The 23,949-nt window shown below is 41.4% G+C and overlaps 1 non-coding gene across 1 annotated transcript; it reads right to left on the bottom strand.

The window, feature by feature from the left end:
* Positions 1-7,189: 7,189 nt before the first annotated feature.
* Trnaa-cgc (transfer RNA alanine (anticodon CGC)) lies at positions 7,190-7,262 on the bottom strand. Its single transcript has one exon. It is a non-coding gene; the product is annotated as a tRNA-Ala (tRNA).
* Between the last annotated feature and the right edge of the window lie 16,687 nt (positions 7,263-23,949).

The raw sequence follows: 23,949 nt of genomic DNA, 5'->3' as shown, positions 1-23,949 counted from the left end.
ATACGTCTATATCCTTTGCAGCTGATGTTATGAAATTGGCATTCGGGGAATAATTTGAAACAGTATGCCATGTTGCTGCTGACTGTCAAACTATATGTAAGTTAAATAATTGTGAATCGAAATGTAATCATTTTGCTCTCACATGAGCTCCTCAGCAATTGCACTGGTTTCCAGGAGAAGATACATAACGACAGTTACTTGGGCTGTAACTGTGAAACTTGGTGATGGTGTTACTCATCCGCAGCATATTCACCCTTCAATGCGACACCCTTCTCCCAACGACAGATAACTAGGCAGAGACCTTGGTTGTAGAAGTCTGCGTTTTGACTGTTGAGGAAACGTTCCACCTCGGAAATCAATTCGTTTACATTCTGGAAATGGTTTCTTCGTCCGAGGGAATAGGAATAACTCACTGGCTGTCATGTCAGGATAATACGCGGGATGAGCCAAAACTAGGTGCTTGTACCCCAAAGAAGAAATATAATGCAAGGTGTTGAAAACCGATCCATAAACATTTTTCCAGTATAGTCTCGACAGTGATACGCCGTATCTTAAGAATCAGGGCCTACACTTTTATTGCAGTTTCCAGTTTCAACAGAGATGGCCGGCCACTTGCTTTTTCGTCATTCAGACTTCTTTCAACACACTGGGAGCATTTGCGTCACATAGCCATGGAAAACCCCGTATGTATAGGATGTAAAAATCTGAATCAGAAAATTAATTTTGAGACAGAACCATACTAATTTACTGAACACAAACGGATTAATAAACGAAATTAAATGTAAGTCCCTAACTTGGACCTAAAGGTGGGGACTGCCTAATCTCAAAATGAAAATACTTAACGTGTCAACAAAAACACGATTTGAATTTACATATTGATTGATTCAAACACAGCACAAATATGGAGACGCATCTGGTCATTTGAAAACAAACAAAATTATAATATAAAATGAACCAAGGACTCCAAGCAAAATTACTTCAAAAGTTGAAAAGGGCAGCTATAAATGTAACTGACAGTCTGAAATAACTCATATTTTGCTACTGATCGATTACAGAGACTGCTTGGCTGGATGTTAAACTTAAAATACAAATGCATCTAAAAGTGCACTGATTTACGTACAACAGATAATTGCAATGCTCAGAGCAAATTCTGATCAGGGGTTCTCCTCATGTGTCAGTGTTGCTATTCTGCTCACCATAAGTTATCACTGAAGACTAACAGAGTGTTTTTGTATGTCCATCCTTTTGGCAGGAGGTCTTTGGGACGACGGCCGTTTACTATTGGGACAAAATAAAACACCTACAGCCGTCCTTATGATTTTATTTTATTTTCTTGCAACCAGTTTCAACTCTTCAGTGTGCCATCTTTAGGCTGTTGTTGATGCGGTACGGGTTGATATGACCCCTATGTATATCACATCAGCTGCCAGCATAACTGGATACGCAGATAATGTGTGAAACTGGTTGCAACAAAATAAAATAAAATCATAGGTGTTGTATTTTGCCATAACAGAGTGTAGATTCTATCTGTAGCTATCTAAGTGCGACGATAGGATCGCGCTTCCACAAACACAGGACCCCCCAATTGGCTGCTGCAGTGGAGGCCACAAACTGCAGATATGAGTTCAGTGCCAAGACCCAATTCGAAATCCTCGGTTACCTGTCAGCAGCTGAGCAGTCTGTTCTGTCCTTCGCACCAAGACAACACGGCCTGATAAACAAAGTAAGAGCCTACGGAATATCAGACCAGCTGTGTGGCTGGATTGAAGAGTTTTTAGCAAACAGAACACAGCATGTTGCTATCAATGGAGAGACGTCTACAGACGTTAAAGTAACCTCTGGCGTGCCACAGGGGAGTGTTATGGGACCATTGCTTTTCACAATATATATAAATGACGTAGTAGATAGTGTCGGAAGTTCCATGCGGCTTTTCGCGGATGATGCTGTAATATACAGAGAAGTTGCATGATTAGAAAATTGTAGCGAAATGCAGGAAGATCTGCAGCGGATAGGCACTTTGTGCAGGGAGTGGCAACTGACCCTTAACATAGACAAATGTAATGTATTGCGAATACATAGAAAGAAGGATCCTTTATTGTATGATTATATGATAGCGGAACAAACACGGGTAGCAGTTACATCTGTAAAATATCTGGGAGTATGCGTGCGGAACGATTTGAAGTGGAATGATCATATAAAATTAATTGTTGGTAAGGCGGGTACCAGGTTGAGATTCATTGGGAGAGTCCTTAGAAAATGTAGTCCATCAACAAAGGAGGTGGCTTACAAAACACTCGTTCGACCTATACTTGAGTATTGCTCATCAGTGTGGGATCCGTACCAGATCGGGTTGACGGAGGAGGCAGAGAAGATCCAAAGAAGAGCGGCGCGTTTCGTCACAGGGTTATTTGGTAACCGTGATAGCGTTACGGAGATGTTTAACAAACTCAAGTGGCAGACTCTGCAAGAAAGGTGCTCTGCATCGCGGTGTAGCTTGCTCGCCAGGTTTCGAGAGGGTGCGTTTCTGGATGAGGTATCGAATATATTGCTTCCCCCTACTTATACCTCCCGAGGAGATCACGAATGTAAAATTAGAGAGATTAGAGCGCGCACGGAGGCTTTCAGACAGTCGTTCTTCCCGCGAACCATACGCGACTGGAACAGGAAAGGGAGGTAATGACAGTGGCACGTAGAGTGCCCTCCGCCACACACCGTTGGGTGGCTTGCGGAGTATAAATGTAGATGTAGATCTAGATGTAGACCACAAATGATTTTACAAGCACTCTCTGTCCCCCAATGGTGTAACTGCTTCTTCAGCAGAAATCCTGCCAGGAAAGTGTGTCACTTAAAAATTTCAATCACTTTTCTAACCTCCCAACTTCTCTAGAAACTTCCCTCTACGTGATCTGGCCTCGTGACATCACACGTATCTTTACCAGTTTACATTTTTTGCGCCCAGTAGCTAGCCTCATTTCTCAGTCTATGGGAAAGCTGTGGCTAATTCTAGCCGTTAATTCTGTGCCCTCTTAATGAGATTCTTATCCGCTCAAGGTACTATTCAGAATCTTGCAAGTGATTTCTCTCATCCCACAGTTCTGCTCGCCCAGCCAGTGTAGAAACGTGCTATTAAGCTGAACAAAAGCCGCCTCCGCTAGAGGGCTGCCCAGCAATGTAACTTTCTCCTAATCAATATACCTTTGCCCACCTGCGGCCTGGCCCATCAGACCCTCTCAGAAAAGCAAAGTTCAGTCCCACGCAAGGTTAAATGGGAGAATGCTAACTAAGAAAAGAAGTTACTAAGAATTCAGCACATACAGTCTCTGCAGTCATATTTATTCTTCAAAGTTATTATTGTTAGATCCTACCTCATCATTAACTTCTAGTTGAAATCGATTACTTACTGAATTAACAGAGACAAGCCAAATAGCTTGCCGCCTTTCAGCCACTCTGTTATATGGTGGTGCATTGTTGGCGTCAGTGCCTACCAACGAACCACCATTCTTTTTTTTTTTTTTTTTTTTTTTTTTTTTTAAAGGGGAGAGTTGGTGGCGAGGAACAAACCAGTCACTGATTTTGTATAATATCTTTCAGCGAAATCTCTAAGCATACAAGTGTACCGATAGTGTGGTAAGGTGTGTTAGGCAGTCGGTGCTATGTTGTTCTAGAAAGAGAATATGGGTCTAAGTTTATAGGTCCAGCTTTTTGAAAACAATTTCCTTCTTTTAGTTGTGTAAAAGATATCATGTAACTGGGAAGATGGACAATAGTTCGGATTACCTGTAATTATTATTTATTCATTTATTTTTTATTTACGTTGTTTAGATCCATAAACGGATCACATAAAGCAAATTATGACCTGCGACTGTTATTTTTCTTGTTCTTCCAGAACTGTTTCATCACCTCGCTATGCTTAGCACGACGTTAATCTGACCACTTTCTTCTAGGTACCTTGGGTATGTCTTCTGATGAAATTTTCCAGCTGTAGGCCTTATGTTTGAAGACGCTTCGATCTTCGATGTCTGTCGGTGAGATTTTGGCACTTTTTAGATCAATTTGGACCTTTTTTATCCAGACTGTTGTCGTTTCCAGCTTCTGTAAGTACGTCAAAATTGTCTTTGCTAGTCTGTTGTCATCTAGTCTCCTGACGTGTCCGTAGAATTTCAGTCGTGGTTTGCGGAAATCGGTTTCGATGTTGGAATATTTTTCTGTGGCTGTGTGTGATTGTAGACGGTATCCTTCGTCTGTGAATTTTGGGCCAAGGATTTTTCGGATGATTTTTCTTTCAACCTTTTTGACATTTTCGAGGTCTCCTTTATAATTACGGTTTAGAGTCTCGCTGGCGTATAGTGTTTTAGGTCTGTAATAGTCTTGTAGTGTCGAGCTTTTGTGTTGATATTTATGCATTTTTTATTGTAGATGCTCGCAACTTTTCCATATGCTTTCCGCATTTAGAGTTTTGTGCTAATCTTTCTGTATCTGTAGGCTCAATAATTTCTCCTAACTACTTGAAGTGGTTAGCCTTGTTTATTGTGCCACAGTTTGTGATTAAATTTTGTGTTTTGATGTGTTTTGTGGCCATAAATTCGGTTTTAGAAAAGAAATATGCAGTCCAACTTTCTCGGCACATTCTTTGAGGACTTCAAGCTGATGGATTGCTGTTTGTTCATCACCAGAAAGGATCGCGAGGTTATCAGCGAAGTCTAGGCATGAGAGACATCGACGTTATCCTTTCCTTTTCCTAGCCTGATGGATCTCCAGATGTTTCGATTTTTCAGTTCTTTTTCCCATTCTTTGATGACTTTGTTTAAAACGATGTTGAAAAGTAGAGGGGTGAGGCCCTCGCCCTGTAGAAGGCCAGTCTTGATGGTAAAAGGTTGTGAGATTTCTCCGTTGAATTTTACTTTGGAAGTTGTGTCTGTTAGGATTTGTTGGATGATTGTTTTCTTTGAATATATTAAACAGGGATTGTCGGTCGATGGAGTCGTAAACTTTCTTGAAGTCAACAAATGTGCAGATGGTTGGGAGATTTCGTGTAGCTCGAATTTTCAGTGTAGACTTCAGGTTGAAAATTTGTTCGGTGCCTTATTTGTGTGGTCTGGACCCTGCTTGATATTCACCTATTAGGGGTTCGAGTTGTTCTTCTGCGCGCTGTAAGACGCAAGCGGAGAGGACTTTGTAAGAACCGGGAAGGAGGGAGATACCTCTGTAGTTATTCACATCAGATTTGTCTCCTTTTTGTGAAGTGGGTGGATGAGTGCGCATTTCCAGTCGTCTGGGAGTTCTTCACTTCGCCATATGGCCTGAATGATCTGTGTGATTTCCTGTAATGATCGTGTTCCTAGATTTTTCAGTAATTCTGCGGTGATTCTAGTTTCTCCTGATGTCTTCCCGTTCTTCAGTTTTGTGATGTGGTGTCGCATTTCTTCTTGTGTCGGTGGTTCGACGTAGGGTTTCGTGTGAATTGGAGATGTGTATGGGAACAGTTCGTATGGTTGAGGGCAATTAAGAGGGTCGGAAAACTAGTGTGCCAGTTCTTTGCAGTTTTCTTGGTTGGTGAGTGCGAGTTTCCCATCTCTTTTCTTGAAGGTCAAATTTTGTGATGAGTAACCTTTAATTCTATTAGCGAAAGCTCTGTAGTAATTTATGCTGTTGTAATTCCTGACGTTGTCCTCAATTTATTTGAGCTGTTCGATGATGTAGTTGCGTTTGGTTTTCCTGGTGGTTCTGTTTGCCTCTTTGCGGATATCAAGGAAGTGTTGCAGGGTTTCCGGCGATTTGTTGCTGTTGTATTTTTGAAAGGCGATTCGGCGATTGATGATGGCTTGGTCGCAGTTGGAATCCCACCATGGGTGTTTTGCCTTTTTCTTAAGTGGAATTAATTCTTTTTTTTCTGATTATTTTGTTACAGAAGTCAGTCCAGTTGTTTCTCTGTTCTTTTTCCCATTCTTCTGTGATCTTTGTTTCTTGGATTCTATATGTGTCGAACTTTTGGATATGTGGTTTTTTATGTTGTACGCTTTTCGGAGAGAATTTTACTGTAACTCGGGTGAGGTAGTGGTCTGAATCGACGTTCGCACCTCTTCGGACTTGAATGTCGTGGATGATTCTGTAGTGGGCATAGGAGATGGCAACGTGGTCGATAAGCTATTCACCAAGATATTGGATTGTGGATCGCCTTGTTTTTTGTTTTTGTGGGGGTTTTCTGAAGTGGTTGAATTGTTGGAATATGTCAATCAGACGTGTGCCATTGGTGTTAGTGTTTTGGTGTGCAGAATTTTTACCGATTATTTTTCTATGAGTCTTTTCTTTTCCGAGTTGAGCGTTGAGGTCTCCCATTATGATTTACACGTCGTGTTGTTGAATTTCGCTCAAAGTTTTTTCAAGCTAGTTCCAAAATTTTTCGACGGTTTCGGGATTTTTCTTGTTTTCGATATTGGTGGGCGCATGCGCATTGATGATCGTATTGGCACTCTAAATACGAATGGTCGTGAGTGGATTGTTGATGGGTGTGATTTCTTTAACAGAGTTGATGATCGATTTGTGTACAAGAAAGACCATTCCGAACACTAATGCGTCTTTAGCGCCCTTCTGTTGTGTTTTGCTCTTGAAGATGCGGTAGTTTCCGTAGTCCATAGTTTCATTGCCAGTCAGCCATGTTTCTTGAAGAGCAAGTATGAGAATTTTTCGTCAGTCGATTTCTTGAGTATGTTATGTAATTTTCATGTTTGGATCAGTGTATTGATGTTTAGTGTTCCAATGAAAGTTTTTTGCTTGTAGGAAAGTTTACCAGATTTTATTCGCTGTGCTTGCCCGGACTCCCCAGACTCCGGAAGTCCAGTTGCTGTCTGTCGTAGGGTGGATTGTGTACCACCAGGGGTAAAGGTGAATTTGCTTGCACAGTTCATGATTGCTTGCGTTTATTGGTTTGGCCTGATCAACATCAGGACCGGATAGGACCAAAAGTTGTTGAGGCTTCTGGAACATAATATTTTCATCTGAGCTCACTGAGCTAACAGGAGGAGGAGGATATTAGTGTTTAACGTCCCGTCGACAACGAGGTCATTAGAGACGGAGCGCAAGCTCGGGTGAGGGAAGGATGGGGAAGGAAATCGGCCGTGCCCTTTCAAAGGAACCATCCCGCCATTTGCCTGAAGCGATTTAGGGAAATCACGGAAAACCTAAATCAGGATGGCCGGAGACGGGATTGAACCGTCGTCCTCCCGAATGCGAGTCCAGTGTGCTAACCACTGCGCCACCTAGCTCGGTCTGAGCTAACAGACGCTGACCAGAGTACAGATGATTTCCACTCAGTCGTGTCTGGATTTTAAATTGCGTTGGTATTGTTCCACCCCGAGTAGTTGATTTCCGCGGTATCACTCATATCTGGGTGGGTTCCCCCTATTCGCCAGCCGGGGAGGCGCCCGATGGAGGTTTCAACAACTTCACATGGGAATTATTATTATTATCATTATTATTATTATTCTATTACTAATTTATAAACACTGTACATCGCACGTTATTAAAAAAATATAATTTCTTTAAAAAAGAATAAGTGATTTATTTTGTTTCCTTTTCGAATATAATAATTTTACATACATTTTCCAAATGTAGTTTTTCTTTCCATGGTTTGAAAAATAATTTCTTTGTTATTAATTTTCCCAGATCTGTGTTGATGAACATGAAAGATGGGTAAGGCTCGACTTTGTCATGGTTGATCTGAGGCAACTTTTAAGGCGTTGCAAGGTCTTGAAATACCTCTCAGAGAATGATGATGATACAGGAGCTCCCATAATCAGAATAGTTAGGCAAATAACTTCCTGTAATACACCTTTCATCCTACTACGTTCGGCAATAATTGATGTTCCAATAGATGATACACTGTGTGGTTGTACTCCAGTCATAATGGTTCACAGTATTTCGAGCTGGACATGATGCCTGTCCAGGTTGAAATACTGTCTCTACTCGAAGCATCTCTTCCAAATGTTTACCATTCATATTGAGATAAAGAATCTCAAACACATCATCCTTAAAACTTAATTTATGACACAAGTCTTCAGGAAAGAAGATGCTTCTCTTTGTTTCAGTCACTCTGGCATTTTTCTTGGTTGTGGGGTATTTGTTTCTTTCAGATTTAGTCTGCTACATTAATCTTTGGCTTTTTCTAAGGCATATCAAATGCTTCTGCAGTCCTAAGATTCGCAAGAGCTGCTTTTAGAACGCTACATAGCGTTTCACTCTGGCTGCAATGCCGCGCAGGGTAGCTGCGCGGTCTTCGGCGCCTTGCCATGGTTAGCGCGGCACCCCCCTGTCGGAGGTTGGAGTCCTCCCTTGGGCATGGGTGTGTGTGTTGTCCTTAGCGGGTAAGTTAGTTTAAGTTAGATTAAGTAGTGTGTAAACCTAGTGTGAGTTAACGAGCTTCTCACTCTCATTTAAGTATGTGGCCGACAGAGTCAGCCCTCAGGAATTGTGAAACGAACCCTGTCGTCCAGGACCGTGTGCCACAAGGAGCGCAGATTCGTCACGAGATGGGAAATTCACAGACGTCTATTGTGCTGAATGATTCCTAAGCGCTGTAGTGTGCGAGTGAGACAGACGAGAACCCACGTCATAGGGAAACCCCGTAGAATCTGTTTGTGACCAAAGAGGCGTAGCGGTGTTAAATATGGCAGACCTAAGATTGGCCATTCTGTAGTCATTCAGGGAATGAAGCCGCAGTAATTTTAATCTACCATCCTTCATAAAGTTTCATGGTGATCCCAATAAAACTTGAATATTGATCATATCTATAGTAGTATAGGATTTACTGTTAAAGTGAAATTAACAAGTTTTGTAACAAAACTTGAATGATAAAATCTGAACGGTTTGGTCGATCTTAACGATCGATATTTCATATACAATCGCGTCATTAAAGTGACAAATGTTATAAATGTCAACTCTGTAACTTTATTTGTTAAAAAGATACAGTAAATTTAAATTATCAGTATTTTCAGTTAAGCATAAGATCATCATTTACTCCACACAAAACACATTGAACGATGACAGCATGACACCTTACTGAATCATTAGGTAATAGAATATTTGTTGTAAAGCCGGCCGCGGTGGTCTAGCGGTTCTGGCGCTGCAGTCCGGAACCGCGGGACTGCTACGGTCGCAGGTTCGAATCCTGCCTCGGGCATGGGTGTGTGTGATGTCCTTAGGTTAGTTAGGTTTAAGTAGTTCTAAGTTCTAGGGGACTTATGACCTAAGATGTTGAGTCCCATAGTGCTCAGAGCCATTTGAACCATTTTTATTTGTTGTAAAGTTTAGTGCATAATAGTTACTTTTGTTCTTTATTTATTTATCAGAAAGCATAATGGTACAAGGCTACTGGCCATGAGATTCAAAGTTAAGAAGGGAATTGTATTGGTTTCATGTAAAAGAATTTAATGTTTATTATGTAATGGATATTATTGTCACTTTATTTAGAACTTGAAAGTGGTCGAGCTTTGATTATTTAAATATGTATAAGTGTAAAATAATGTAGAATAAGCTGTATCCAACCAGATGGGCGGCTTCAGGAAAGGGAACTGCCCTAGTCGATTAAGCGACGATGTTCGGCACACGGCTGGAGACGGGCAGAGGGACAGATCTGGTCTAGACACAAAGGGTACAGTTCTGGTGGAGACGCGAAAGCGGACGGTCGGTCTTTAGGTAGCTAGGGAGTGCAACGACTTGGAAAATTTCACGTTGTGTTGTATGGCGGGATTTACGTCTCTGAGTGGTGAGCAGCCGTGCGCCTGGTGTGAACTCTAACTTTTCGCGTAGGTAACAAGGTGGAGTACTGGACTTCTAATTCGCGATGAAATTGTGAATGATCGAACTGTGTCAAATGGATATGCGCTCAAGTGTAATAGTAATTCTAAATACGAGCACTTTCGCTATTAGATTGCTTTCGGAATTAACATTATTCTAACCAAATCGCAACTGTGTGGCCTACATCATTTATGGGTCATTAATTTAGCTCTCAATATTATTATTGCTGTTGTTACATGTTATATTAACATTGAATGCTTCATATAATTTCGCAAACTTGCCATCAGCCAGACACAAGGGTCACAAGTGTCTAATTTAGGGCGTGTAATGCGACACGTGCGGTTCAACCCCTAGACGAGTTCGAGCCAAGACATTTCGACGAAGAGCAACTGCATTTGAGCTCGAACATCTTTGGGATGCTAGCTCGCTCTAGGGACTGACGACCTCAGCAGTTTTGCCCCATAGGAACTTACTACCATGTCGATCCATCTGGCTGCACTAAAATTTGGGTCTTGTAGACATCCAGCCAGTTTTTCAAGTAGTCCGGACACTTAAATAGTCACTATCATATAAAAAATTGTCTCAAACAATTTCGAGACACTTTTCATAGCCCCTGCAGGACTGTCCGTCTTTCGTGTCTAAGTGAGCTTCGTGTATTCATTACTTCAATCTTTGTTTCCTGGATCCGATCATTGTTCTCCCTGAAATGCTACCAATATTGTACCCTTACAGCCTATCGGGTCGGACACATTGGTATCAGCCACTAAGTTTTCGAATTTAGATTCGTCTCGTCGACACAAGACAGTGTCACAAAATCTGCATAAACTTTTTGCTTTTTGCTGATTCCAGAACTATACACTGAGCAAAAAATATCAGTTTTTCGAAATCCCGTATTTGTTTCCACTTGCGACGCATAAACTTGAAACTTGGCTCAGAGGTGCCTACAACCTTCCTCTGTGATGGCGCAAAAGCGTTGCGCCCTGCGACGTCGCCCTCGGGCTCGTCGACGCCTCAAACAGCAAGGAGTCGACACAGGCGAAGAAAGCCCACAGCTGAGTTCATGTGAGGTGTGGGGTGGCGTAATAACGTCACATTGGCACAAAATTTCACCACAATTCTGCTCAACGCCATTGTGGACGTATCACACGTTGGAAAGGTCGTTCATCCCGTTCGTTTGACGCCTCTGCGATGGAGATCACAACCGCGACACCCATCGTTGAAACAACGCAGATTTGCTACGGGTGGCCGAGAAAATTATTTCAGTCACACTGGCGCTCAAAATCATCACGAAAATCCCTCAGACTGCGGAATAAAGAGCGTCTGTGAAACCACCCTATAACACTACTGTCCGCTACTACTGTACCATAACCTTAAAGTTGAGGCAGGTCGTGAAATAAAACTACCTTATTAAAGCAATTATGGTATATCGCAACAGAGCAGTGTTGCCCTCTGGGAGGAATTTTGTTATGTTGACCGTGTTGTACCTAACGGAGGTGGCTTATCGGAAGTGAAAGTCAGAATTGCGTAAAATTTTAAAGGGTAACAAACAATATTTTTGCCTATCTACACTGTTTAAAGAATAAAGAAAACGGTCGCCAGCCTAATTAGGCAAGAGGATGATTAACATTCTTGTTTAAGAAAATAGGTATGAGTAACTTCAACACAACCTATATTTTGCCACAGGCGAGTGCAATGCACTCCGACACCTACATGTGTTCACGGTTAAGAATGGAAGCTGACAGAGCAGAACGTACTACTCGTATTTGCATAAATGTAACAGATAACTTTACACACTATTACTTTTCACACATTTTCCTAGCTGACATAAAATCCTAAATGTAGTTCACTGCAAAATTATGAACTGGTCACAGGTTAAGTTTCTCTTAGCTAAATACTGTTTTATTTAGAATGAAAGTTAATTGGAATTCACTAACAGGTTACTTCTAACTTTCTTTTGAATAAAGAAATTATTGTTTTCATAAATAGTGGTCTTTCTATTTAATTGTTATTTCTCATGAGCATAAAGGATAATCTGTGGATCCTATTACACTATTAATATGCACTTTCATTATCCCAAAGAAACTACTTAGCAAGCATGAGTATATAACTTTCCACTGTTGCAGTTTCCCCCTTTTACTACAGTGAGACACAATGTTGACAAATTTGCAAGAAACTGACTCAACTTTTAAAATTTACTACAGGCAGCACTATGATCATTAACTAAGCAAAACTTTATAAGCATCAGTTTTAAGAACTTTTAATCTTTAAAAGAAACAGCAAATTGTCTTTATTACCACAGTCTTCTACTTTCAAGTAAATAATTAAATAGGTGACTTTGAAACTCCACAAAACTTTAAATTGGATTGTTTCAATCACATGGAGGCTTTCACAAAACTACATTTACTACTTCCCACAATTTCACTAAATCCACAGTAAATCTGAATACTCCATTCTTACCAAAGATCAAACAACATTATTTAATTAACTATTTGGCTTTGAGGCTTTCATTTTTTCCACAAACTAGGACACTCGGTAATCATAGTTCAAATGGTGAGGAACCTGAGAGGTGTTGTGATAGGGAAAAAATCAAGGTAGGTACATGAATTCAGTTATAAATTACCTTATATTTGTGCACACTAAAACATCCAATGAGCTGATCCTTCACTGTACATTACTATAGTGCTCCATTATAGTGATTGCGCAATGTGGTGTCGATTGCATGTTGGTAGGTGGAATTGCAGGCAGAATTGCTGGACTCTGTCATTTCTTGGTGGCGATGATAGATACCAATTCCAGAATAGTTCCAGCTATTTATCCATCCATCCGAGGCATTGAAAAGCGTCAGGAAAAGCCTCTCTCGGAACCAGCACAATATACAACTTTTACATGCGCAGTGCACAGTTTGGTAGCTCGTCCTTGACTGACTCTTGGTTCCACCTTTTCTACCTATGCCAACCACAATTTGCGCGCAGTACACAGTTCCGTTCCCGAGGGGAACCACAACACCTTTTACATATGACATAATTAAGAACCCTAAGTGAAGGTCAGCAGTTTACATAACAGCAATCATTTTAAACAAAACATATCATTTGCACATATAGGTAGTTCTAAACAAAATTATTGAAATAAAATTATTTAATTTTAAAGATAATCAAAGAGATTATACGAGGAAGGCAAAAGGTCATTTGCTCATATTGTGCATATTACAGAGATTACACTTCATTACAGTATCGAATTAGTCGTACACTAATTACAGAAGTTCAACGATGGGATGTCGAACAAAATAGAAAGCTAAATGAATCAACAAAAGCTATGTAGTATCTAAGCTATGGTGTTACAACCCCTTCTCCTGGGGCGTTGATTCCCACACAGTTCGCGGCCGAAAACGACAGTTCGCAGTGGCATGAGCAAAAGGACGACGTTCTTGTCAACGTTCGACACTGTTAACACTTCACAGACGATTGAACCCTACTGTAAAGACATCGTTGGGCTACAATCCCATTGAACGTGACCTGACCACTTTGAAGTAGTCCGACAGCAGTTTTTGCTGTGGTACCACTAGGAACCGTTCAAGCCATTCGACGAGATTTGGACGTGATCCGAATCAGGAGAGTATGCTCAATCATTTTCAACCCGCCTGTTTCGCGACCTCCTGTGGCGTGATCACGGAGGGTTGAAAGATTGACATGCGAGTGAATAAAATGGCAATAGGCCCCTCTAAGACCCCCTTTGAGGACGTGAAAGCTGTAACTTGTCACAGACTTCGACTCCCCTTCAGCTCAGTAGTGCCTCATGACTGTCCTAGCGCCTGAAACAGTGCATGGGGGCTTAATAAAATGAAATGCAAATACTTTTTTAATTTCCTGTCGCTGTATGTCCGATTACGCAAGTCTCGTAAACGGCTGGCCCTGACTAGTTTTAGTACGCAATCTGACTGCTTAGAATGACCACAAAGAATGTAAGAAAATTTTCTGTTAACACAATTAACTAATTAAGTCCCCAGCAACTATAAAACCTACGAAACAACAAACACAAGTGTAGCTGTTCTGTATGTGGTAGTATGACTCAACGCACATCTGGCACGGTTCTTCTTCAACAAGACAAGAATTTTTAAATACCAATTATACTGACGTGATAAAAGAAAATTACAAATACTATAATTGTGCAAGAAAACCAAAATTACACTCTAATACAAGAACACACGCCAGATGCTTTGTTGACTGAACCTGTAATGAAGCATTATTCAGGACACACAAATAATAAGAAAATAAATAACAGTAGTTAGTTACCTTAATTTATATTGACGAAAAGCACTCAGATCATTACAATATCTCCATTGGAACAACATCTGCTATCTCTTCCATCACATAGCTGCATAAAACATCGAACAAACACTCACTACTACCCCATCTCATTCCAACTTCAGATACAAGCAGTGTCCACCACAACTGCTCGGCAAGAACTGAACTGCTTGCCGCTACCTCTCAATGAGCACTGCCAGTGGAGGCGGCGGAACAATACTCTCTCTGGCGCGATTTTTTGGCGCTGTGGCTCAGTGTAGCCACCTTTCAACAGGCAACCCACCCTAAGGTGTGGCGAAGTGATTGCCTATAAAGCTGACAAGGCTACGCCATTGCGAAATAATAGTACGAAATTCGAAAGTGGTCGGTCGGTAGCACGAAAGTGGTCGGTCGGTAGCAGGCAGTATCAAATATTCTATTAATGTCTTTGCTATCAACGGTATTTCGATTTCGTTCTCTAGCACATACTGTGTAAGTTTATTTAATCCTGTTGATCTTACGATGCGCACTTTAGATGTTTGCAAGAATGTGAAGGTTGGTGTAGCTGCGTCTATTTGACTAACAGAAGTGAAGTTGCTCTGTTCTGCTGAGGTTTTACGCTTATTACCTACAACGGTTATCGATCGTTTCTTTCACCACAAGATGCCGTACCCTTCTTTCCGTGATATTACACTTGACGTCCTCTGTTTTGGCATAGAAAACATTTGTTAGTACTATTCAATTTCTGTTTTCATTCATGTACGTAAGCAATTCTTGAGCGCAGTGGTCTTTGTAAAAGACGCAGACTGGGCCGTAATTTTTGTTATCGTTGGGTAATGTTTGTCTCTGATTAAGGCAGACATGAAGGCCTACGGCCTTGGGAGAGTAAGTTGAATTTTTACTGCCACGGCGCATCTTCTATGAAGCAAGCGCTGCATTTATTTCCGTTCCTATAAACTGCATCAGCTGATGTGTGTCCCCATCTGAAAAACTGCTTTGGTTGGTATGAATAAGCCAGCGTGGACACCAAAAATTCTCAGAACTGTTCCTCATGAGGAACGGTTCTGAGAATTCTTGGTACTGGTACAAGACTGAAACTGCTACTGAGGAGTTGGACGAGCAGAAGATGCCAGACCACAGAAAACTTTAATGAAAAAAATTCACAAACCTTTAATTCATTTTTTTGTTTAGCAGACTTCACAAGTTATAGCAAAGACTGTTAAAACTTCAATCATTTACAGTAGTTAAACCATCTTAATCAAACTGTCTTGAAAATTTGAAATCAACAGCGGGAAAGACGTTAATTTGAGTATCTTGCACAATGCTGAATTTATCAATTATGAAAGACTTCCATCACAGTAGTTCGGAAGCCAGTTCAGTCTTCACCTCTGCTCATGGGCACAGCTGTTAAATGGTTGGATACAGCTCAATAATACAACAAGAACAGATAAAAATTTATACTGAAAAACAATTACAAAGTACAACATATTAATGCAAGCCAATATGACGCAAAAATAATCCTGACTCTAAATTAATCACTTAAAAACCGAGTGATTACTCGAGCAGAAAGGTGATTTTATTTTAATGTATCCCCTCTAATCAGCGTATGACTATACACTAAGCTTTTAGGCCAACAGCTTAAAACTCTGAAGTATTAAAACCATTCTAGTTCCGTAGCAGAAATGTTAAATACATTTACGATAACACTAGCAAAACTTTAAATGATCAGCTAGTGCACATAATTTAGCATGCGGAACTGGTTTATAAATCTTTTCTTCTTTAACTAGCACAACAGGGAGCGCAAAGGTAGCATAAAGTCCAGTGACTCTGCAGTAACTGAATATATCACATTCGAATTCCTTATAATCACTTGCAAGTGAAAACATGGCAAGATGACTGATGGTTTTTAATAAATAATAATTTTTAAAAAACCTTGAAACAATTGTATCTAGCAGAATCTGGCTTGGCTACTTTAGTTATACCATTAGTACGCCGATGCTCACCTTTATGAGTGCAGCCGATTGTCTTCTCCAACATGATTAGTTAACACATCTGTCTCAACCATCAACGGCCAACATACTACATGTTGTAAATGGCGTCAAATCGCTCCACACAGAGTCAGCTACACCTCGCGCTAACCAGGACTCTCTTTGCTCCACTAGACCTCTGTCGTATCACATAAATCATCAAATGACGCCGGATACGCGGGTCTGTACCGTAGTTAGAACAGGTTACCTCTCTGAAGGTAGCCGTCTGCAGAACTTGACCACCACATCCGGCAGGCTTGTGGCGATTCAATTCAAAACCGTCATTGCGCAACTTGCGGACATGCAGCTTAACTGCACCACCACTGAGCACACGCCGACACTCAGAATGTCAAGCCGGCCACGGTGGCCGTGCGGTTCTAGGCGCTACAGTCCGGAACCGCGGGACTGCTGAGGTCGCAGGTTCGAATCCTGCCTCGGGCATGGATGTGTGTGGTGTCCTTAGGTTAGTTAGGTTTAAGTAGTTCTAAGTTCTGGGGGACTGATGACCTAAGATGTTAAGTCCCATAGTGCTCAGAGCCATTTTTTTCAGAATGTCACTCGTGAGCCACTGGGGCTTCCGTATCTGACTCACTGCAGGCCGAGACTCCGAGAGAGCCCCCAGCTGCCAGGGATGCAGAATCATAATCTCTTCGTAGCGCGACCCCCACGCCACCTCAGCGGGCGTCGCAACGCATCATGGATCACGGTAACGTCCTGCGACGATCACAATCGACTTATTTACACTTGAGACTGTACCAAACAAGCTCAACAACTATGAGCATTCAGATATTCGCGGAGATTGAGAAAAACTTGGATGTGGTGGTTGCAATCGATAAATGCAGAATTAAGTGATTCTGGATTCTAAAAGTATATGGGTTTAATAAATTCCAAATAATGCAGGTGAGGAATAATTCAATTTTTATAGCCACAGCATTTATAAGGATTCTCTTGGTTTCTTCTTATGTGTCAGAGACCACAGCGATACCATCAACTAAATGTTTTGGTATCCCTTCTAAGCAGCCTCAGAAAAATGTGTGCTTATGAATGCTAGATATCGTGGGATCCTGCTCAATCGACTGCTGGAACTGATCCCAAAAACGAGCCCAAGTTTCGAAGTCTCCAGAGAATATCTCAAGTTTTATTGTGGGCAGTCTAATATTAGGTGGTGGAACAGCTGAAGCGACAGTCGTAGCAGATAGTTTATCATTCATGGTAGTGTGAGCCACAAAATTCATCAGCTTCCCTTCTATTCCCTGCGAAGTGGGTAAAACAACGCACATCGCTACATCTATATATTCGTCACATTTGGAAATGTCAGTAACGCAATGATTTTTTTACATTATTGTTATTTCATCCCTCTCGCCCCACACGGGCGGGATTGGGGGGGGGGGGGGTGACAGCAGGACAGTTAACAGTTCTCCGTTCTTCAGCCAAGTGCATTAAAAAAATTACAGTGAGAAATATAAACTAAATTTGGGGCTGTTTGCTATTTTAAATTAAAAATCAAAGACAGTTAAAAAACGGAAATATATACATTTTAAAAACACATCGCAGGAAGGTGAAATTCTTCCGATAAAAACACTGAAGCACTGCACTTTCACTCAAAATCTGAAGAACGTGCACTAGGTGAGAGCTATTGTCGGAGGAGATAGTATGCTTCATAGGATTCAGGGCCATGGGTAGAAAGATAGGTGTTTTTAGATAGGGAAAACTATGGAGATGAGAGGTGGGAGCCGAGGTGGATACTGGGAAATACAGTCAATGGGAAATACAGAGGGTAAAGAGTAGTGTGTTGTGTGAGTAGGGCAGTGGTTGCAAGAGAAAAGGGATAGGGATGGATGGAAAGGGGAAGAAGACAGGAGCCCTGATGCAGGGTGTGATAAGTGGGGAAGAGTTGGTAAGGCTCTCATTGTCTGGCAGAGAGTTGATTGAAGTTGCATGGGGATAGGACGTGGGGTGTGTGCAGGAGTAGAGATGGAGGGACGTGTTCGTGCAGCACCATACCAGGGTTAATGATCAGAGGGGAGACAATGGGGTGACTGGAATCTAGTTTGCAGACAGTATAGGAGATGTGGAGGTGTTTGATGTGGGTGAGGAGGGTTGGGAATTTGATGAGATGGTCGCGGATCCAGGTGGAGGGAACTAAAGGGATGCAGAAAGTGGAATGGAGTGCACGACGTTTGAGGATTTGAAGGGATGTATAGAAATTTGGTGGAGTGGAGGTCCATGCAACATTTGCATAGCAGAGGATAGGTCAGTCAGACTTTTGTAGATGTGTTAAATATTGGAGGGGTGTAATCCCCAAGTTCGGCTTGTTAGTAGTTTTAATCTTTCGTGGGCTTTCTGTTGGATGGTTAGTAGGTGAGGTTTCCACTTAAGTTGGTGGTCGAGTGTTAGTCCTACATATTTTAATGTGTTAATTAGTTGAATAGGAGAGTTGTAAATACTAAGGTAGAAGTCATGAAGACAGAAGTTGCAGGTGGCTTATCCTATAATTACCACCTGGGTTTGGAGAGGGTGATCTTGAGGAGCCATTGGTTACACCAGGAGGTAAACTGATTTGGATTTGGAGGGATCATTGGAATTTCTGGAGTGGAGTGTAGAGGGCGAGCAAAGTGATGACATTAGAAAACTGAAGGAGGTGGACTGGTGGGGGTTTGGGCATATCATTAGCCTATAGGAGATAAAGGTGAGGAGAGAGGGCAGAGTCTTGTGGCACTCCTGCAGTGGAATGGAAGGTACTGGAATTGGTATTACTAATAGTAACAAAGGATGGGCAATTAGATAGGAAGGATGCCATAATATGGACATTGTTAATTAGAACTGCATATGTCTGGAGTTTGAAAAGGAGACCAGGATGCCATACACAGTTAAAGGCTTTTTCTAGATCGAGGGAAACAAGAATAGCGAATTTACAGGAATTGAGTAATGAGATAGGAGATGGGTCAGATGCTCGAACTGGTCATCAGAGGAGAAGTTGGGACGGAAGCCACAATACTTAACGGGAAGAACATGGTGTTGGTTCAAGTGTTGATGGATGCACTGGGAGAGGATGAATTCGAAGATCTTGCTAAACACTGATGTGCAACAGATGGGGCGTTAGGAGAGTGTTTCAATAGGAGGTTTGTGGGGTTTGAGGATTTTGGATGTTTTCCATTGTTGACGATAGAGAGAGAACAGTGGTGTAAAGGGTTGCAAGAGTGATGAGAAAAGAGAGGGGGCCCATCGTAATCAGCGTCGTCGAGAAGATATGTCATCAAGGTCTGTTCGAGTACACAATAGTTCCTGTAATTTATCTTCAGAATCCTCGTGATCTTCAAAGTAGCTGTGTCACTAAAGCTGTGTACTTCATTTCAAATGCCGGTAATTTTAGCTCTTGCTCTTGACCCTAATCTTTTCAGCCGCTGTAATTGATTATTGCTAACAACGCTTCTAGGACCCTGTTTCATAAACATGTAACAGATGTCAGCAGCAGTCATTAAAAATCTACAGGCGTGAAGTAAGACCTGCCAATCCGTTAAAGCGCCAACCGAGCAGCTACAGTAGCAATACAGAACACAATAATGGAATCAACTGGGTTTAGTGGGAAGCGGTCGTGCGGCCTGTGGGCAACATGCAGCCCAAATCAAGAATTCCTGACACCCGCGGTTCTCAGCCGTATTTTACACTGAGGCGACAAAAAGCATCGGATAGCAATTTGCACGCAAACAGTGCATTAGCGGAGCTCGCATTTGTACTCGAGAGATTCGTGTGAAAAGGTTTCCAACGTGATTACAGCCGCTCGACGTGAACTAACAGACTTTGAACGCGGGAGGATGGTAGTTGGAGCTAATGCATGGAACATTCAATTTCGGAAACAGTTAGGAAATTCAATATTCCGAGATCAATAGTGCCAAGAGCGTATCGAGAAGACCAAATGTCAGGCATTACCTCTCAACACAGACAACGCAGTAGCCGACCGCCTTCACTTAACGACCGAGAGCAGCGACGTCTGCGTAGAGTTGTCAGTGCTAACATACAAGCAAAAACCGTTAAATAACCGTAGAAATAAATGTGGGATATACGACTAACGTATCCAATAGCACAGTGCGGCGAAATTTGGCGTTAATGGGCTATGGCAGTAGACGACCGACGCGAGTGCCTTTGCTATCAGCATTGACATCGCCTGCAGTGCCACTCCTGTGCTCCGATTTCAGTTGGTAAGAGCTGACGGTACGGTTCGAGTGTGGCGCAGCCCAACGAAGCCATAGACCCGAATTGCCAAGGCACTGTGCGAGCTTGTGGTGACTCCACAATGGTGTGGGCTGTGTTTGCATGGAATAGACTGGGTCCAACTGAACCGATCGTTCGCTGGAAATGGTTACGTTCGGCTCCTTGGAGACCAATTGCCGTCACTCATGGACTTCATGTTCCTAAACAACGATTTTCATTAACGACAATGCGCCATGTCACCGGGCCACAATTGTTTGCAATTGGTTTGAAGAACATTGTGGGCAATTCGAGCAAACGATTTGGCCACCCACCGAACATTTATGGGGCATTATGTAGAGGTCAGTTCGCGCACAAAATCATGCACCGACAACACTTTCGCAATTATGGACAGCTACAGAGGTAGCATGGCTCAATATTTCTGCAGGGGACTTCCAACGACTTATGGAGCCATGTCATGTTGAATTGCTGCACTGTGTCGGGCAAAAGGAGGTCCGACACTACATTAGGAGGTATCGTATAACTTTTTGTCACTTCAGTGTATAGTTATCTACATCTAGCAACTAACAGCCAAATCCAAAAATGTCAGCTACCTTTAAGAGATTCTTAAGGCCGTATTTTCCTGCTCTGTAACAAGGAAAAATACTTACAGAGATAGTAAGATGTTAAAATGTTCTTAATTTCAATTGACGTTGGTAAATCCAGCCGTGAGATAAATTAAGTTCGCCGCTTACGTCAGGGGCCGTGGAATCGGTAAGCGGGTCGAAGGCTTCCATCCAGTCACTCACTGATCAGTCTGGCCTGGCAACAGAAGACAGCAAAACGAAAGATGAAATTTTAAATTTAGCATTTGAGAAATCTTTCACGCAGGAGGACCGTACAAACATACCGCCGTTTGAGTCTCGTACAGATTCCCGTATGGAGGACATAGTGATAGACATCCCTGGGGTTGTGAAGCAGCTGAATGGGTTTGAAATAAATAAATCGCCAGGTCCTGATGGGATTCCAATTCTGTTTTACAGAGAGTACTCTACTGCCCTGGCTCCTTACTTAGCTTGCATTTATCGCGAATCTCTTGCCCAACGTAAAAGTCCCGAGCGACTGGAAAAAAGCGCAGGTGACGCCTGTATATAAGAAGGGTAGAAGGACGGATCCTCAAAATTACGGACCAATATCCTTAACATCGGTTTGTTTCAGGATTCTCGAACATATTCTCAGTTCGAATATAATGAATTTCCTTGAGACAGAGAAGTTGCTGTCCATGCATCAGCACGGCTTTAGAAAGCATCGCTCCTGCGAAACGCAACTCGCCCTTTTTTCACATGATATCTTGCGAACCATGGATGAAGGGTATCAGACGGATGCCATATTCCTTGACTTCCGGAAAGCATTCGACTCGGTGCCCCACTGCAGACTCCTAACTAAGGTACGAGCATATGGGATTGGTTCCCAAGTATGTGAGTGGCTCGAAGACTTCTTAAGTAATAGAACCCAGTACGTTGTCCTCGATGGTAAGTATTCATCGGAGGTGAGAGTATCATCTGGAGTGCCCCAGGGAAGTGTGGTAGGTCCGCTGTTGTTTTCTATCTACATAAATGATCTTTTGGATAGGGTGGATAGCAATGTGCGGCTGTTTGCTGATGATGCTGTGGTGTACGGGAACGTGTCGTCGTTGAGTGACTGTAGGAGGATACAAGATTACTTGGACAGGATTTGTGATTGGTGTAAAGAACGGCAGCTAACTCTAAATATAGATAAATGTAAATTAATGCAGATGAATAGGAAAAAGAATCCTGTAATGTTTGAATACTCCGTTAGTAGTGTAGCGCTTGACACAGTCACGTCGATTAAATATTTGGGCGTAACATTGCAGAGCGATATGAAGTGGGACAAGCACGTAATGGCAGTTGTTGGGAAGGCGGATAGTCTTCTTCGGTACTTTGGCAGAATTTTGGGAAGATGTGGTTCATCTGTAAAGGAGACCGCTTATAAAACACTAATACGACCTATTCTTGAGTACTACTCGACCGTTTGGGATCCCTATTAGATTAGATTAGATTTACTTTCATTACAATTGATCCGTAGTGAGGAGGTCCTCCAGGATGTGGAACATGTCAGAAAAACAACAATACATGACAAATATTTAAAACTAAAACAAATAAGCTAATGTACCATTCCACAGGTCCCAAGTGGAATGATCGTCATTTTTTAATGAACACTATATGAAAGTCATTTTACAAATACTAATGCACTGAATTTAAAATAAAAAAGTTTTTTTATTTATTTATAAGGTAATAAACATGTAATACAACTAATATAATACATATTTACAATGAACACATTACTGCACTGAAATGGTGCAGAAGTTAGATTGTACTCACACACACACACACACATTTACAATGAACACATTACTGCACTGAAATTGCGCAGAAGTTATATTGTACATATATATATATATATATATATATATATATATATATATATATATATATGCCACCAATAAATCCTTATATATATATATATATATATATTGGCCACCAATAAATCCTTTAGGCTTCTCTTAAACTGAATTTCATTGGTTGTTAAGCTTTTTATGGCTGCTGGCAAGTTATTGAAAATATGGGTTCCTGAATAATGCACACCTTTTTGTACAACACTAAGTGACTTTAAATCCTTGTGAAGATTATTCTTATTTCTAGTATTGATTCCATGAATTGAGCTGTTGGTTTGAAAAAGTGATATATTTTCAATGACAAATTTCATTAAGGAATAAATATATTGGGAAGCAGTAGTTAGTATCCCTGGTTCCGTAAACAGGCTTCTGCAGGATGTTCTTGAGTTCACACCACATATAACTCTTACTGCACGTTTTTGTGCCCAAAAAACTTTAGCTTGGCTTGATGAATTACCCCAAAAAATAATACCATATGACATTATGGAATGAAAATAAGCATAGTATGCCAGCTTTTTCATTTTTATATCCCCTATGTCTGACAAAATGCGCATTGCAAACAGAGATTTGTTAAGATGCTTCAGCAGTTCTGTGGTGTGCTCCTCCCAGTTGAATTTATTATCAAGCTGTAATCCCAAGAATTTAACACTGTCCACTTCTTCTATCTTCTTGTCATCGTACATTAGACATATACTCGTGGGGCACCCCTTACAAGTTCTGAATTGCATGTAGTGTGTTTTTTCAAAGTTTAGTGACAAAGAATTGGCTAGGAACCAGTGATTAATGTCCACAAATGTTTTATTTGCTGATCTTTCTAAGACTACGCTTAATTTGCTATTTATTGCAATGTTTGTATCCTCGGCAAACAAAATGAACTTGGCATCTGGTAATGTTACTGATGAAAGGTCAATGATATACACAAGAAAAAGTAAGGGCCGCAAAATGGAACCTTGTGGGACCCCACATGTAATTAGTTCCCAGTTGGATGATGCCTGATAGCTTGATACATGTCTCTTTCCTAATAACACCCTTTGTTTCCTGCCAGAGATATAAGATTTGAACCATTTTGCAGTATTTCCTGTTACACTATAATACTCCAATTTACTTAAAAGTAAATTTACTTACACAGTCAAATGCCTTTGACAGATCACAAAATATACCAGTTGCCTGCAATTTTTTGTCTAAT

This window comes from Schistocerca cancellata, chromosome 3 (assembly GCF_023864275.1).
Source record: "Schistocerca cancellata isolate TAMUIC-IGC-003103 chromosome 3, iqSchCanc2.1, whole genome shotgun sequence".
NCBI lineage: Eukaryota > Metazoa > Arthropoda > Insecta > Orthoptera > Acrididae > Schistocerca > Schistocerca cancellata.
Note: the sequence above shows the minus strand (reverse complement) of the source record. Positions and strands in the feature narration are given on the sequence as shown.